Below are 16817 nucleotides of genomic sequence, written 5' to 3' on the forward strand. Positions count from 1 at the left end.
GAGCACAAGAGTGCTACTCTCATTCTAGGAAGACCCTTCCTAGCAACTGGACGATCCCTTATTGACGTCCAACAGGGGAAATAACCCTGAGAGTCAACGATGATGAGTTCAAGTTGAACGCTGTCAAAGCCATGCAGCATCCAGACACATCAACAGACTGCATGAAAGTTGATCTTATTGACTCTTTGGTAGAAGAGATCAACATGGCTGAGAGTCTCGAATCAGAGTTGGAAGACATCTTTAAAGATGTTCAGCCTGATTTGGAGGATTCAGGGGACATGAAAGAGCCTCTGAACTTTCTTCTGAAAGAGGAAAAACCTCCTAAACCCGAGCTCAAGCCATTACCACCATCCTTGAAATATGCATTTCTGGGAGAAGGTGACACTTTTCCAGTAATCATAAGCTTTGCTTTAAATTCACAGGAAGAGAAAGCACTTATTCAAGTGCTAAGGACACACAAGACAGCTCTTGGGTGGTCCATAGGTGACCTTAAGGGCATAAGCCCAGCTAGATGCATGCACAAAATCTTATTGGAGGATAATGCCAAACCAGTGGTTCAACCACAGAGGCGGCTAAATCCAGCCATGAAAGAAGTGGTGCAGAAAGAGGTCACTAAATTACTGGAGGCTGGGATTATTTATCCTATTTCTGATAGCCCCTGGGTGAGCCCTGTTCAAGTCGTCCCAAAAAAGGGAGGCATGACAGTGATTCATAATGAAAAAAATGAACTGGTTCCTACAAGAACAGTTACGGGGTGGCGCATGTGTATTGACTACAGAAGGCTCAATATAGCCACCAGAAAGGATCATTTTCCTTTGCCATTCATAGACCAGATGCTAGAAAGACTAGCAGGTCATGATTATTACTACTTTTTGGATGGCTACTCAGGCTATAACCAGATTGCAGTAGATCCCCAGGATCAAGAGAAAACAGCATTCACATGCCCATCTGGAGTGTTTGCTTATAGAAGGATGCCATTTGGGCTATGTAATGCGCCTGCAACCTTCCAGAGATGCATGCTCTCTATTTTCTCTGATATGGTGGAAAAATTTCTGGAAGTCTTCATGGATGACTTCTCAGTATATGGAGACTCATTCAGCTCCTGTCTTGATCACCTGAAACTTGTTCTGAAAAGATGCCAAGAGACCAACCTAGTTTTAAATTGGGAAAAGTGTCACTTCATGGTGACTGAAGGAATTGTTCTTGTGCATAAAATCTCAAACAAGGGAATAGAGGTGGATCAAGAAAAAATAGAGGTAATTGAAAAATTACCACCACCTGCCAATGTTAAGGCAATCAGAAGCTTTCTGGGGCATGCAGGATTCTATAGGAGGTTTATAAAGGATTTTTCAAAAATCGCAAAACCTCTAAGCAATCTGCTAGCTGCTGACACGCCATTTGTGTTTGACACAGAGTGCCTGCAGGCGTTTGAAACGCTGAAAGCTAAGCTGGTCACAGCACCAGTCATTTCTGCACCAGACTGGACGTTACCATTTGAGCTAATGTGTGATGCCAGTGATCATGCCATTGGTGCAGTATTGGGACAGAGGCATGACAAGCTTCTGCATGTCATTTATTATGCTAGTCGCGTTCTAAATGATGCCCAGAAAAATTACACAACCACAGAAAAAGAATTACTTGCAGTGATTTACGCCATTGACAAGTTCAGATCATACTTAGTAGGATCAAAAGTGATTGTGTATACTGACCATGCTGCTCTTAAATATCTACTCACAAAGAAGGATTCAAAACCCAGGCTCATCAGATGGGTATCGCTTCTGCAAGAGTTTGATATAGAAATAAGAGACAGAAAAGGGACAGAGAACCAAGTGGCTGATCATCTGTCCCGGATAGAGCCAGTGGAAGGGATGCCCCCCCTTTCTTGAGATCTCTGAGACGTTTCCTGATGAGCATTTATTTGCCATTCAGGAAGCACCATGGTTTGCCGACATTGCAAACTATAAAGCTGCAAGGTTCATACCCAAGGAGTACAACAGGATACAAAAGAAGAAATTAATCACTGATGCAAAGTACTACTTGTGGGATGAACCCTATCTCTTTAAGAGATGTGCAGACGGAATTATCCGTAGGTGTGTGCCTAGAGAAGAAGCACAGAGGATCCTATGGCATTGCCACGGATCTCAATATGGAGGCCATTTCGGAGGTGAGCGAACAGCCACCAAGGTCTTCCAATGTGGCTTCTATTGGCCCACACTCTATAAAGATTTCCGAGAGTTTGTACGTAATTGTGACAGTTGCCAAAGAGCTGGTAATCTGCCTCATGGTTACGCCTTGCCTCAACAAGGAATATTGGAGATTGAGTTGTTTGACGTATGGGGAATTGACTTCATGGGACCTTTCCCACCATCATACTCAAACACTTATATTCTGGTGGCTGTTGACTATGTGTCAAAATGGGTTGAGGCTATTGCCACACCCACCAATGATACTAAAACAGTGCTGAAGTTCCTCCAGAAACATATCTTTAGCAGGTTTGGTGTCCCTAGAGTACTAATCAGTGATGGGGGCACTCACTTCTGCAATAAACAGCTTTACTCTGCCATGGTTCGGTATGGAATTCGCCACAAGGTGGCCACTCCATATCATCCACAAACCAATGGGCAAGCTGAAGTCTCTAACAGAGAATTAAAGAGAATCCTGGAACGGACAGTAAATACCCGTAGAAAGGATTGGGCACGGAGCTTGGATGATGCTCTGTGGGCTTACAGGACAGCATTCAAGACCCCCATAGGGACATCTCCATACCAACTCGTGTATGGTAAGGCATGTCACCTGCCCGTGGAACTGGAACATAAGGCCTACTGGGCAACCAGATTCCTAAACTTTGATGCCAAATTAGCAGGAGAAAAACGATTGCTCCAGCTAAATGAGCTAGAGGAATTCAGATTCACAGCTTTCGAAAATGCCAAGCTTTATAAAGAAAAATAAAAAAAAATGGCATGACAGAAAGCTGTCATCTAGAATCTTTGAACCAGGACAGAAGGTCCTGTTGTTTAAATCTAGACTCAGGCTATTCCCCGGGAAACTGAAATCCCAGTGGAGGGGACCATACGTGATTACAAGTGTATCACCATATGGTTATGTGGAGCTTCAAGATATTGATTCTGATAAAAAGTTCATTGTCAATGGACAGAGAATCAAGCATTATCTTGAAGGCAACATTGAGCAAGAATGTTCAAGGCTGAAGCTAGATTAAAAGCTCAGCGAGGTCCAGCTAAAGACAATAAAGAAGCGCTTGCTGGGAGGCAACCCAGCCATGTGGCAACAATCCTATAAGCATTTTGCCCTATTTTTATTTTTATTTTTATTTGTTTATATAGAGTTCATTGACAACAAGGTAAATAATCATTTACAGAAGACCTCGGCGCACAAAACAGAGAAAAAGAGCTCACTGGCAAGAAAACGCCAGTAAAAGTATATTTTGGGCGTTCAACGCCCAAAATGGGCATCCACTGGGCGTTGAACGCCAGTAATGGTAGCAATCTGGGCGTTCAACGCCAGAAAGGGGCACCCACTGGGCGTTGAATGCCAGTAATGGCAGCAGCTGGGCGTTGAACGCCCAGGAGAGCAGCATTTGGGCGCTGAATGCCCAAAACAGGCAGTGTTTGGGCGTTCAAACGCCAGGAAGGCAGGGAGGAGCCAAATTCATTTTTTCCACACGTATTTCCATTCTAATTTCAAATTTTATGTTTCAATGCATGATTTTTACATAAACATGTCAAGAACCCTGATTTCTAAATTCCATAATTTCTAAAAACCCTACCACTAAAAATGTCAAATGTATTTTAATCCATAAGCACCACCCCTCTTTCCAAATTCAATCCAACTATTTTCAAATCTATTCTAAAAACAAATCTATCTTTTTCACTCAAAAATCTTTTCAACTAATCAATATCTTTTTCAAATCTCCATATTATCTTTTTCAAAATCTAGATTTATCTTTTTCAAAAATCTATCATATCTTCTCAATTTTAAACTATATCCTCTATCTTATCTTTTTCAAATCAATCTTTTTATCCTATCTTTCCCAATTTTTTGAAAACCCACCCCCCCATCCCTTTAAATATGGGTTCGGCCCCCCTCCTCCTCCATCAACAATTGCACCTAGCTCTCCTTCCATCCCCCTCCTTTCTTTTCTTTTGCTTGAGGACAAGCAAACCTCTAAGTTTGGTGTGTTTATCCGAGATCACTAAGATCATGGCTCCTAAAGGAAAACAACCCACTCCAAGAGGCAAGAAAGAGAGCATTCCAAAACCACTTTGGAATCAAGGGAAGTTCTTATCTAAAGAACATTCAGACCATTATCTTAAAATAATGGGTCTGAGATCAGTGATCCCGGAAGTTAGATTCGATCTGAAAGAAGATGAATATCCGGAGATCCAGGAGCAAATTCGAATCAGGAACTGGGAAGTCCTAGCTAATCCTGAAACGAAAGTGGGAAGGAACATGGTCCAGGAGTTCTATGCTAATATGTGGCAAACTGACAAGCAAAAACTATCTGAAACTGCCTTCTATGAATTTCGGACCATGGTCAGAGGAAAGATTGTTCATACCACTCCTGACAAGATCAGGGAGATCTTAAAGCTACCTCAGCTAAAGGATGATCCAGACTCCTTCAACAGGAGGATGATGAGAGCAGACATTGGCCTGGATAAGATTCTAGAGGACATATGTATCCCTGGAGCCAGGTGGACCACCAACACAAAGGGTGTCCCAAATCAACTCAAGAGGGAGGATCTCAAACCAGTCGCCAGAGGATGGCTAGACTTCATTGGGCGTTCTCTGTTGCCTACTAGCAACCATTCTGAAGTCACAGTTAAAAGAGCAGTGATGATCCATTGCATCATGATGGGAAAGGAAGTGGAGGTTCATCAGCTGATTTCAGCTGAACTCTACAAAATTGCTAACAAAAATTCTAAAGAGGCCAGGTTGGCTTATCCAAGTGTGATTTCTCTGCTCTGCAAGGATGCTGGAGTAAGGATGGGAATAACTGAGTATATCCCAATTGAGAAACCAATCACCAAAGCATCAATGGAAAAACAACAAGCACAGGAGGATCCCATCAAGAAGAGAGCACAGGAATTCCTCCCAGAGATCCCTCAATCTGAATACTGGGAGTATCTTGAGACGTCTGTTACCAAGATACGAGAAGCTATGGAGCAAATAATAAAAGAACAGAAGGAACACAGTCAAATGCTGACCTATATGTTTAAAGAACAAGAGGAGCAAGGGCGTGACTTAAGGGAATTGAAGCGCCAAAAGTCTTCTCTTGTAGGACCAAGCACCCCAAGGATCAGAGGAACCCCTGTTCCCCCAGAATAAAGGTTGTTAATTTCCAATTTCTGCCTTAACTCTGTGACAGTGTCTTTATAGAAGTTTACCTTAGGAGTCATATAGTAGTAATTAGTATCTATTTTGATTTTATCTCCAATTAAGCTATAGTTTATTTTTCTCATCATCAGCAAACATGAATAAAGTAGTAGATCTTTTGAATAAGAAGCAATAAAATTTCGAGTTTTAATAAGAAAAATTCTAATTAGTTAAATGTGGTGGCAATGCTTTCTGTCTTCTGAATGAATGCTTGAACAGTGCATATGTCTTTTGAATTTGTTGTTTAAGACTGTTAAATATGTTGGCTCTTGAAAGAATGATGAACATGAGACATGTTATTGATAATCTGAAAAATCATAAAAATGATTCTTGAAGCAAGAAAAAGCAGCAAAGAACAAAGCTTGCAGAAAAAAAAATAATATAGAAAGAAAAAGAAAAAGCAAGCACAAAAAGCCAAAAGCTCTTAAAACCAAGAGGCAAGAGCAAAAAGCCAATAACCCTTAAAACCAAAAGGCAAGGGCAAATAAAAAGGATCCCAAGGCTTTGAGCATTAGTGGATAGGAGGGCTTAAAGGAATAAAATCCTGGTCTAAGCGGCTAAACCAAGCTGTCCCTAACCATGTGCTTGTGGCGTGAAGGTGTCAAGTTAAAACTTGAGACTGAGCGGTTAAAGTCAAGGTCCAAGGCAAAAAGAAGAGTGTGCTTAAGAACCCTGGACACCTCTAATTGGAGGCTTTAGCAAAGCTAAGCCACAATCTGAAAAGGTTCACCCAATTATGTGTCTGTGGCATTTATGTATCCGGTGGTAATACTGGAAAATAAAGTGCTTAGGGCCACGGCCAAGACTCATAAAATAGCTGTGTTCAAGAATCATCACACTGAAATAGGAGAATTAATAACACTATTTGAATTCTAAGATCCTATAGATGCCAATCACTCTGAGCTTCAATGGATAAAGTGAGATGCCAAAACTGTTCAGAAGCAAAAAGCTACTAGTCCCGCTCATCTGATTAGAATCTGAGCTTCAATCAAAAACTCTGAAATATTATTGCTTCTCAACCTATTAGTCTTCTATTTTATTTGTCTAGTTGCTTGAGGACAAGAAACAGTTTAAGTTTGGTGTTGTGATGAGCGGATATTTTATACGCTTTTTGGGGTTAATTTCATATAGTTTTGAGTATGTTTTAGTTAGTTTTTAGTCTATTTTCATTATTTTTTAGGAAAAATTCATATTTATGGACTTTACTATGAGTTGTGTGTTTTTCTGTAATTTCAGGTATTTTTCTGGCTGAAATTGAAGGAGCTAAGCAAAAATCTGATTCAGGCTGAAAAAGGACAGCTGATGCTGTTGGATTCTGACCTCCCTGCACTCAGAGTGGATTTTCTGGAGCTACAGAACTTGAAATGGCATGCTTCTAATTGCGTTGGAAAGTAGACATCCAGGGCTTTCCAGAAATATATAATAGTCCATACTTTGCACAAGGATAGATGACGTAAACTGGCGTTCAACGCCAGTTCTCTGCCTAATTCTGGCGTCCAGCGCCAGAAAAGGATCAAAAGATGGAGTTTAACGCCCAAACTGGCACAAAAACTGGCGTTCAACTCCACAAATGGCCTCTGCACATGGACTGCTTAATTCTCAGCCCCAGCACACACCAAGTGGGCCCCAGAAGTGGATCTCTGCATCATCCATCATGGTTTACTCATTTGTTGTAAACCTAGGCTACTAGTTTAGTATTTAAACAACTTTTAGAGACTTATTTTGTACCTCATGACATTTTAGATCTGAACTTTGTACTCTTTGACGGCATGAGTCTCTAAACTCCATTGTTGGGGGTGAGGAGCTCTGCTGTGTCTCGATGAATTAATGCAAGTATTCCTGTTTTCTATTCAAACACGCTTGTTCCTATCTAAGATGTTCATTCGCGCTTAACTGTGATGAAGGTGATGATCTGTGACACTCATCACCATTCTCAACCCATGAACGTGTGCCTGACAACCACCTCCGTTCTATATCAGATTGAATGAGTATCTCTTAGATCTCTTAATCAGAATCTTCGTGGTATAAGCTAGAATTGATGGCGGCATTCATGAGAATCCGGAAAGTCTAAACCTTGTCTGTGGTATTCCGAGTAGGATTCAAGCATTGAATGACTGTGACGAGCTTCAAACTCCTGAAGGCTGGGCGTTAGTGACAAACGCAAAGGAATCAAGGGATTCCATTCCAACCGGATCGAGAACCAACCGGTGATTAGCCGTGCTGTGACAGAGCGCGTGAGCGTAGTTTTCACTGGAAGGATGGAAGGTAGCCATTGACAACGGTGATCCACCAACACACAGCTTGCCATAGGAGGACGTGCGTGTGTGAACAAGAAGACAGAGGAAAGCAGAGATTCAGAAGACAAAGCATCTCCAAAACTCCAACATATTCTCCATTACTGCATAACAAGTAACCTTTAATCCATGCTCTCTTGCTTATTTGCAATTCAACTGATAAACATAATTGGCTTCCTGACTAAGATTTACAAGATAACCATAGATTGCTTCAAACCAACAATCTCCGTGGGATTCGACCCTTACTCACGTGAGGTATTACTTGGACGATCCAGTGCACTTGCTGGTCAGTGGTACGCGTTGTGAAACGTGTGATTCACAATTCATGCACCAAGCATCATTGAGATTCTCTTTATTAAATGACAGAGAAATTAGCCAATGAAATGAGCCAATAGTTAGAGAAGGCATAACCTGAGAAAAAATAAAAAAAATTAAATAAATAAACATAACATCACAGGCTCTAAAAAATTGATTTTTTGATAAAATTGAAACAAAATAATAAAAAAAGTCGCTGAAAAAATCAACAAAAAATATATATATATAAAAAAAAAGAAAGCGAAATAACTTGAGAATTGAGGAGCATGATGGGAGAATCAAGCAATGCAGTAGGACTAATGCCAGGGGTATAGTGATGCATGGTGATGCAGAGCAAGAAAAGTGGTTTATGAAAGTTTGCAATTCAGACATAAAACCGCGACACCCCTACCGTGGATTATGTGATGTTTTTCTTCAAACGTAATCCTCGACACCCCTGTAGCGGATTATGTGCATTTGTAAACCGTGATACCCCTGTCACAGTTTACATAGTTTATAGAAAAAATACATTTTGGTATCCACTTTGTAAAATGTGTATTTTGGTAATATTGAGGGCCAATTTATTTAATTCAGTAAATTGCCCTTAAAATTATTTGGATAAGATGTTATATTGAAACCAGAATCAAGTAAATCTGGTGTAGTTTAAAAACAACTATGGTGATTTTCTCACGCTAATGTGATCCATTGTTCTATTATGCCATGCTGCATAATTTACAGGGTTACAAGTCTGGCATCTCACATTCCCCTGCAGCTCCAATATCCTTGGTTGGTAGCTCTCGAACAAGTTCAGCACCTTCCTCTGTCAAAATAGAGTCACCTATATCTGTATTTCAAACATCTGTTTCATCAATTGTAAATGAAGTTGAGCAGGCTGGACGACCTTCAGTGTGTGATGATCAGCACTCAGAGAATGGTCCTCAAGTCTTGTCTCATGCTCGGCCTATTGACACTTCAATCCTCACAATGCACGGCTGCTTGGACATGACGCCACTGGTAAGTACTGGTTGTACTTTTAAGAAAAAAGTATCAGTAATTCATATTTTCAGATAGGTATTCATATTTATTTTATTTTTAAATTTTATTGTTGTTAATCTGGTGATATTTAAGTGGCAAATGAACAAAGATAATTCCATTTGTTACTTGACTGTTTTTGTTCATTGGGTCCAAGGGGATGAATATTTTGCTCCTATGCTTGTCTATCTGGCAATTTTCTTTGCATTTTCCGGTCTATAAATTTATTTGCTCTGTTCTTTAGGTTTTGCTGAGTTGATGAGGGACCCTCTTATTTCATGGTCATCTTTTCTCCCAAGCTTTTATCCTGGCTCTGGCTTATCATCATGTGCAACAATAGAGAACACTAGTAGAACCACAGTTGATATGAATGATGGAGAACTTCATATAGAAGCAGATCCCATAAATAAGCATCTTCAAAATTTCAGAGATAGGCTCATGACTGATGTGTGCATACAGCAAGTTTTAGGAATTTTACATGCTGTAAGTCAGGTTTAGGAATAAATTGCAAGCTTTGATGCCAATCTCTACTTTACTTTATGATTATGTACTGGATGTCTCCGGTACAGGTTGAGAGATGGATCGGGGACTTGCGGGTCGAGGCGGATGCCAGATTGTTTGACTGGAGCAATGGGGGTGGTACCTCCAAAGACAATCCGATGCTCAAGTCAGAATGGATCTGAGAGGTATAAGGTGTGTGGAGTGGATGACGTACCTGAGGGGGCCTGGGCCTCTCCTTTATATAGAAGGTGGTAATTATCTTATCTTATCTTATCCAACTAAGATAAGAAAGGTATTTGAATTTGATAGTTGGTTAGAAGTTTTAGCGGGCCGGTTCTGAGCCTTCTAGAAGGGTGAGACAGGTCAAACCGGGTAACTGGGCTTGGTGGTCATTCCGGGTGTGAAATCCGTGGGCCGGATCCGTAACAGTTACCCCCGCAGTGGGAGGGCGAGTGAAGTCAGTCTCCGTCGCTGGAGGAGATGGTTTCTTGTCGTCATTGATTTTTCTCGGCTTGTCGACACTGGTCTTCTGGTTGATGGGCCCGTTCGTTGCGGGGGATCGGCGTGTTGGCTCAGAGTGCCTGATTTTGCTAGGGTTCGCCATCTTTGGAGTTCGTGTCATTGGTTGGTGTGAGCTTTTCATATTCCTGCGCCTGTTTCATTTAAGGCATGCTGTCAGTTGCATTTTTTGAAGAGGGGCATTTATTGTGAGGGGACGTTTTGGGTTGCTTTCCAACTTTGCCCCTTCGTGCCTTTGCTTTCTTCTGGGGCTATTTCCGTCTTTTTCTTGTTTTGAAACCGTTTTGGTTTCTTTTGCTTTTTGTTCCCTCCTTCGTGTCATTTTCTCAGTTCTTTTTCCTCTCTTTTGTGGATTTCTCTCTTTTTTCTTTCTTTTGCTCTGGATTTTTCCCTGTTTTATCACTACCGTGCTCTTGCTTTCTTGCCGTCGGGGTTCTACCGTCGTGCTTCTGCTCCTTGTTTCAGTACTTTTCAAGCTTTCCGTTCGGACTATCAGGTTGGTGTTCTTTTTTCCTTTGCTTTGTTACTTGCTTTCCTTGCTTATTCAGTATTACTGCTGCTTTTTTGTGCCGCGTTTTGGGTAGTGGTTTTTTTTTAGAGGGTCGAGCACCGCTGCGTGGATTGTAGTGAGTAGTAGGTTTCTGGCTAGTTTTTCCTATTTTTGCGTAGTTTTGGTAGGCTGATGGTGGTGCTCCTCCTTGTTTTAGGTATGAATTGGCAGAAAAATGAGGGTGTGGGCACTCTAGTAGCTCCCTCTCGGGGTGTTCCCTCCCGTTACGCATGGGTGACTAGCGATGTTTGGGGGGTTCCATCGCGGATAACGGAGGCGGATCTTTAGAGGCTCCGTGATCAGGGGGCGATTTGCAAGGGTGGCGATGCTGAGCGTCAGTATGAGCTCGCCCTCCCCAATGTCGATGAGAGGGTTTGTTATTTGAACCTCGATTCTCCGACCGTTCCTGACTGGATGTGGGTCTACGAGTCGATGTTCACTCGTCTCAGTGTTCGGTTCCCCTTTTCGCCCTTTGTTCAGGAGTTGCTGAGTCGGTGTTCTGTGGCACCGTCTCAGCTCCATCCGAACTGCTGGGCGGCTGTTCGCTCTTTTGAGCTTGTGTGTGAATACCTCGAGCTTTTGGCTTCCGTTCCTGTTTTCCTCTTCCTTTTCTTATGCACTCTTCTGACCAAGGAGGGGAAGCACAAGAAAGGGTATATGTCGTTTAGGGCTCAGCCCCATCGGCGTATACTTGGTTTGTTTGAAGACTCCTTTCACGGGTTCAAGAGGGAGTATTTTAAGGTGCACCCCGTTCGGGGGCATCATCCTTTTTGGTTGACGTTAGAAGGTGAGCATCGGATCCCGACATATTGGAACTTCGACGCCGGGCCGTCGGTTTTGACGAAAGTCACATACGATGGTTTGTCTCCGGAGGATAAGGATATTGCTGGTATCCTCTGGCATTTGTTTGGGGAACGACCACTAAATCCCCGGGACGTCATGGGGGATCCCGTGGCCTGCCGAACATATATTGGTGTGTGTTTATTATTTTCTTTATTTGTGTCTGTTTTGCCGATTTTGAGACTTATGTTTTTTTTTTCTTTTCTCAATTAAGATGGCTTGTGGATTGACCTCTCTGGCAAGATTAAAGGCTGCTATGGATCGGGAGGAGGGATCGTCAGCTTCTCCTTCTACCCCTTTGTCTCAACCTACCGCGGACTCCCAGGTTATTTCACAGGAGGTGATCTCGGCTGGGGTCAAGGTTGGTGCTCAGGCTTTGCCAGGTGCTATGAATTTGCCAGAGGAGGAGGTAATCGTGGTCTCGGCTGCCGAGGCTTCTCGGAAGCGAAAGAGGCCTGAGGAGATTAGCAGTGAGAACCTGGAGGAGGATAGTGCTGTGCCTACTGTGATAGATCGGCACTTCGAATTTCATTGATTAGCATCTAACGCCCAGTATTGAGGGGTTTTTCGATGATTGCGACATGGATTTTCAGGCCAAGTCGGTATATCGCTCCCTTCTCTGATCTACTGTTATTGTTTGGAAGGCTGAGCCCGCGATGGCCCAGGTCGGTCTGCTGGATAAGAAGCTGTGCCACTCACAAGCCGAGGTAGCCAAGCTGAAAGAGCAGCTTGAGGTTGCTGAGGTGGCGAGAGAGAGGGCAGTGAAGTCGTCTAAGGAAGCTGGGGCCGAGATCCTCCGTCTTTCTGAGGTTGAGACTTCACTTTTATCTCAGCTGGGTGAGGAACGAAAGAGGGCTTCCGATGCTGAGTCTCAGGCTGCTGTGCTCCTTGGTGAGGTGGATACCCTGAAGGCCGAGGTTGCTGCCTTGAAGAAGGAAAAGGGAGAGTTGCTGGTGGATGTGAATGATGCCATTGTTGCTACTGAGGAGACGATAAGGGCTCAGGTTTCGGTTCTGGCGCCGGACGTGGACGTGTCTGTGATGGGGGCTTTTAAGACTGTCCGTGATGGCCAGATCGTCGACCTTTAATGGCTTTTTCCTTGTATTTTGTTGTATTGGATCTTGAGGACTTGTAGTTTTTATATTTGGTGTTTTGCCTGTGTGGCCGTATGACCGTGTACTGTGATTTTAAACTTTGATTTTGTGTTGTTTTGGCCGTTCGGGCTATTTTTTGCATGTTTGGTTTTGAGCTGTTTATTTGACTTTATTTTGTTCCCGAATTGTTTGGGATGAGTGGACCGTCGCGAGGTCGTGTAATCATTATTTTGTGGATATCCATTTATTGGGCCCTGGGGGTGATCAGTCTTCCAGTAGTGGCCGTGTGTTTATGTCGTTTAGGGGGAGAATGTAAGGAAAGTATTAATAAAATTAATGGAATTTTATTGATTTTTGGGCCTCACTAAAACCCTCGTGGGGAAAGAGTACCCGGAAACAACTAACAACGAACATAAAATAAGATAAGTAAAACACAAATTTTGAAGGTGTGGGGTATGCCTACTTGTAATATCGCCGTAAGTTGATGGCATTCTAGGTTCTCGGGATCTCGGTTCTGTCGGGCTTTTCAAGCTTGTAGGCCCCTTTTTCCTGACTATTCCTTTGACTCGGTATGGGCCTTCCCAATTAGGGGTGAGCTTTCCTTCCCCTGGCTTGGGAGCTCCGATGTCGTTTCGTCGTAAGACCAGGTCATCGGGTGAGAAGTCTCTCCATATTACGCCGTGATTGTACCTTATCTTGATTTTTTGTTTTAAGGCTAGCTCTTGCATGTGGGCTATGGACCTGATCTCGTCTGTGAGGTCTCGCTCGGCATTTTTGTCGTTTCCCCCGATGGTTTTTCTTGGACTAGGGTCCCCGACCTCGATAGGGATGATGGCTTCTACCCCGTATGTGAGGCGAAAAGGGGTCTCCCCAGTGGAGCTTTGGGGGGTGGTCCGATACGACCAGAGTACAGATCCGAGCTCGTCGGCCCAGAGTCCTTTGACTTCGTCAAGCCATTTTTTGAGTCCTTTGACTATTATTTTGTTTGCGGATTTGACTTGCCCGTTTGTCTAGGGGTGTTCTACCGAGCTGAAGCGTTGTGATATATGTAGTCCTTCTAGGAATTTCCTGAACTTTTTGTCGGCGAACTGGGTTCCGTTGTCCGAGATTACGACCTTCGGGATGCCGAACCGTGTTATGATATGTCTCCAGAGGAACTTACGGCATTGAGCTGCCGTGATAGAGGCCAGGGGTTTGGCTTCGACCCATTTGGTATAATAGTCTACTGCGACTATGATATACCGAAGTTGTCTTGGGGCTGTTGGGAAGGAGCCGACGAGGTCGATGCCCCAAGTTCTGAACAGCCGATCCGCCGTTATAATGTTGAGCTGGTGTGGGGCGGCTTTGTGGTAGTCTGAGTGCCTTTGGCATTTGTCGTAGTTTTTGACTGTCTGTATAGAGTCTTTAATGATTGTGGGCCAGAAGTATCCGGCTCGGATGATCTTCTGGGCCAATGCCTTGCCTCCGATGTGATGGCCGCAGCAGCCTTCATGGACTTCGCGGAGTATGTACTCTGTGTCCCCGGGCTCGATGCACTTGAGCAGGGGTTGTGAAATCCTCGTTTGTATAGTTGTCCTCTTATGACAATGTAATTGGCGGCTTTCCTTTTTATCCGATTTGCTTCTTTGGAGTCCTCGGGCAGCATTTCGTCGAGGAGGTATTGTAGAATAGGGTAGGTCCATGAATCCTGGTTGGAGATTGGTAGGACGGCATTGGCTGCGGCTGATACAGACGGTGTTCTGACGACTTCCTGAATTAGCGACCGGTTACCTTGTCCTGGCTTGGTGTTGGCTAGTTTCGAGAGGAGATCTGCCCTAGCATTTCGTTCCCTGGGGACATGCTGTATGATTACACGATCAAATTCTTTCTTTAGCTTGTTTACTTTGGTGAGGTACTGTTGGAGTAGGGGGTCTCGTGTTTGGTAGTCTCCGTTGACTTGGGAGCTGACTACCTGTGAGTCGCTGCATACCTCCAAGATTTTTGCCCCGACCTCCTTGGCTAGGGTTAAGCCGGCTAAGAGAGCCTCATATTCTGCTTGGTTGTTTGAGACTGGAAACTCGTACCGAATAGATTGTTTGATTACGACCCCGTTCTGGCTTTCGAGTATCACTCTGGCTCCTCCGGAAGTGGTGTTCCATGAGCCATCTACGTGTAGCTTCCACGTTTCGAGGGTGGGATTTCCTGGCGTCATCTCGGCAATGAAATATTCTAGGGCTTGCACTTTGATCGCATTCTGGGGTTCGAATTTTATTTGGAATTGGGACAGTTCGATGGACCATGCAAGCATCCTCCCCACTAGGTCGGGCTTTTGTAGGACTTGCCAGACCGCTTGGTCAGTTCGGACCGTAATGGGGTGGGCCTGGAAATATTGTTGGAGACGCCAGGAGGCTGTGAGGAGTGTGAAGGTGAGTTTCTCAAGGCGTGAATAGCGAGTTTCCGTGTCTTGTAAGACTTTGCTTATGAAGTAGATGGGTCGCTGGGCCTTATTCTCGTCTTCTCGGATAAGCGACGCTGCGAGTGCCTCTTCCGTTATGGAGAGATATAGGTAAAGGGTCTCTCCTGTTTAGGGTTTGGTGAGAATCGGGGGTTCAGCTACAACTTTCTTGAAATGTTGGAATGTCTCTTTGCATTTTGCTTCCCAGTTGAAGGGGGTTCCTTTCTTCACTAGTTTGAAGAAAGGGATTGCCTTCTGTGTCGATGCCCCTAGAAAACGGGATAGTGCGGTAAGTCGGTGACAAACGGATTTTTGCTAGTAAAGAATTCACAAATAAGTTCTCGTTGCAAGTATAGTTTCTAAACTAACAATAATCCTTTCGTACAAAAGTTTTGGTTATCACTAAAGCAAACCCAATAAAATTAATAACCGAAGTATTCAAACATCGGGTCATCTCTCAAGGAATTGCAGGGAGGTGTAGTTATTATTGGTTATGAGATAGTATATTTTTTTTTTGGGTTTTTGTAAATAAGAGAACAAGAAAAAGCAAATTACAAGAATTAAATTAATAACTAATAAAGCTCTTGGCAAGGTATGAGAACTGGACGTCCTATCCTAGTTATCCTTATCAATTGTGATGAGAATTGTTCATTGCTCCCACTTAGTTAACCCTTACTAAATAAAGGAAAGTCAAGTGGACTAATCAATTTGATTCCTCAGGTCCTAGTCAACTCCTAAGGAAAGACTAGCTTAGAGGGATCCAAATCAACCAGCAACTTTCAATTAACAATCAACAAAGGAGTTTGATAATTCAAGCATCTCCAATTAATCAATTCAAGCTAAGAATGTAAAAAGCTAAATTAAAATCATAATATAAAATACCTCAAATTGTATTAAATAAAGAAATCAAATCTAACATGGAGTTCATAAACCAAATTGGAAAAATAAATAAACTATAATGATAGAGTAAATAAAAGTAGAAGAGAAACTAAATTAAAGAAACATTGAACCTGGAATTGAGAAGAAATAAACCTAAAACTAAGAGAAATCCTAAAACCTAGAGAGAGGAGAGAGCCTCTCTCTCTAGAAACTACATCTAAAACCTAAGTTGTAAATGAATGCTGTATGAGTTGTCTCTTGTGTTTCCCCCATTCTGCAGCTCTTATTCTCTGTTTTTCGGGCTTGGAATTGGGCCATAAGGAGCCCAGAAATCGCCCCCAGCACTTTCTGCAACTTTTTGCACGTGGCACATGTCACGCGTACACGTAAGTCACACGTGCACGTCGTTTGGCGAAGTTCCTTGTCACGCGTATGCGTCAATCACGCGTACGCGTCGCTTATCTTCTGCGCTAGGCACCCGTACGTGTGGCCCATGCGTGTTCGTCGCTGCCAGCTTCTCAAAACTTCATTTTTCACGTTCTTTCTACTTTTGCATGTTTTCTTTGCATCCTCTAAGCCATTCCTGCCCTATAAAGCTTGAAAACACTCAACACACAGATCACGCCATCGAATGATAATAAAAGATAATTAAAATTAACAGTTTAAAGGCCTAGGAAACATGTTTTCAATTACATCACAAAATCAGGAAGGAATTGTAAAACCATGCAAATTATATGAATAAGTGAGCAAAGAATTGATAAAAACCACTCAAATTAGCACAAGATAAATCATAAAATAGTGGTTTATCAATCTCCCCACACTTAAACATTAGCATGTCCTCATGCTAAGCTCAAGGAGACAAAAGGAATGAATGGGGAAAAGTAAGACTCATGATATGCAATCTATGAATGCAACTATATGCTAAGATGATTCTGTCTACTTGGTTAAAAGTAAAAAAGTTCTTCAAGACAGAAATAAATCAGATTCCA

General features: G+C 42.9%; 1 pseudogene; it reads left to right on the forward strand.

Annotated features, from left to right (window-relative positions):
* Positions 1-16817, forward strand: part of LOC107615740 (calmodulin-binding transcription activator 1-like) — a 90640-nt pseudogene that overhangs the window by 11903 nt on the left and 61920 nt on the right.

This window comes from Arachis ipaensis, chromosome B9, assembly GCF_059453495.1.
Source record: "Arachis ipaensis isolate K30076 ecotype BB chromosome B9, ASM5945349v1, whole genome shotgun sequence".
Lineage (NCBI taxonomy): Eukaryota > Viridiplantae > Streptophyta > Magnoliopsida > Fabales > Fabaceae > Arachis > Arachis ipaensis.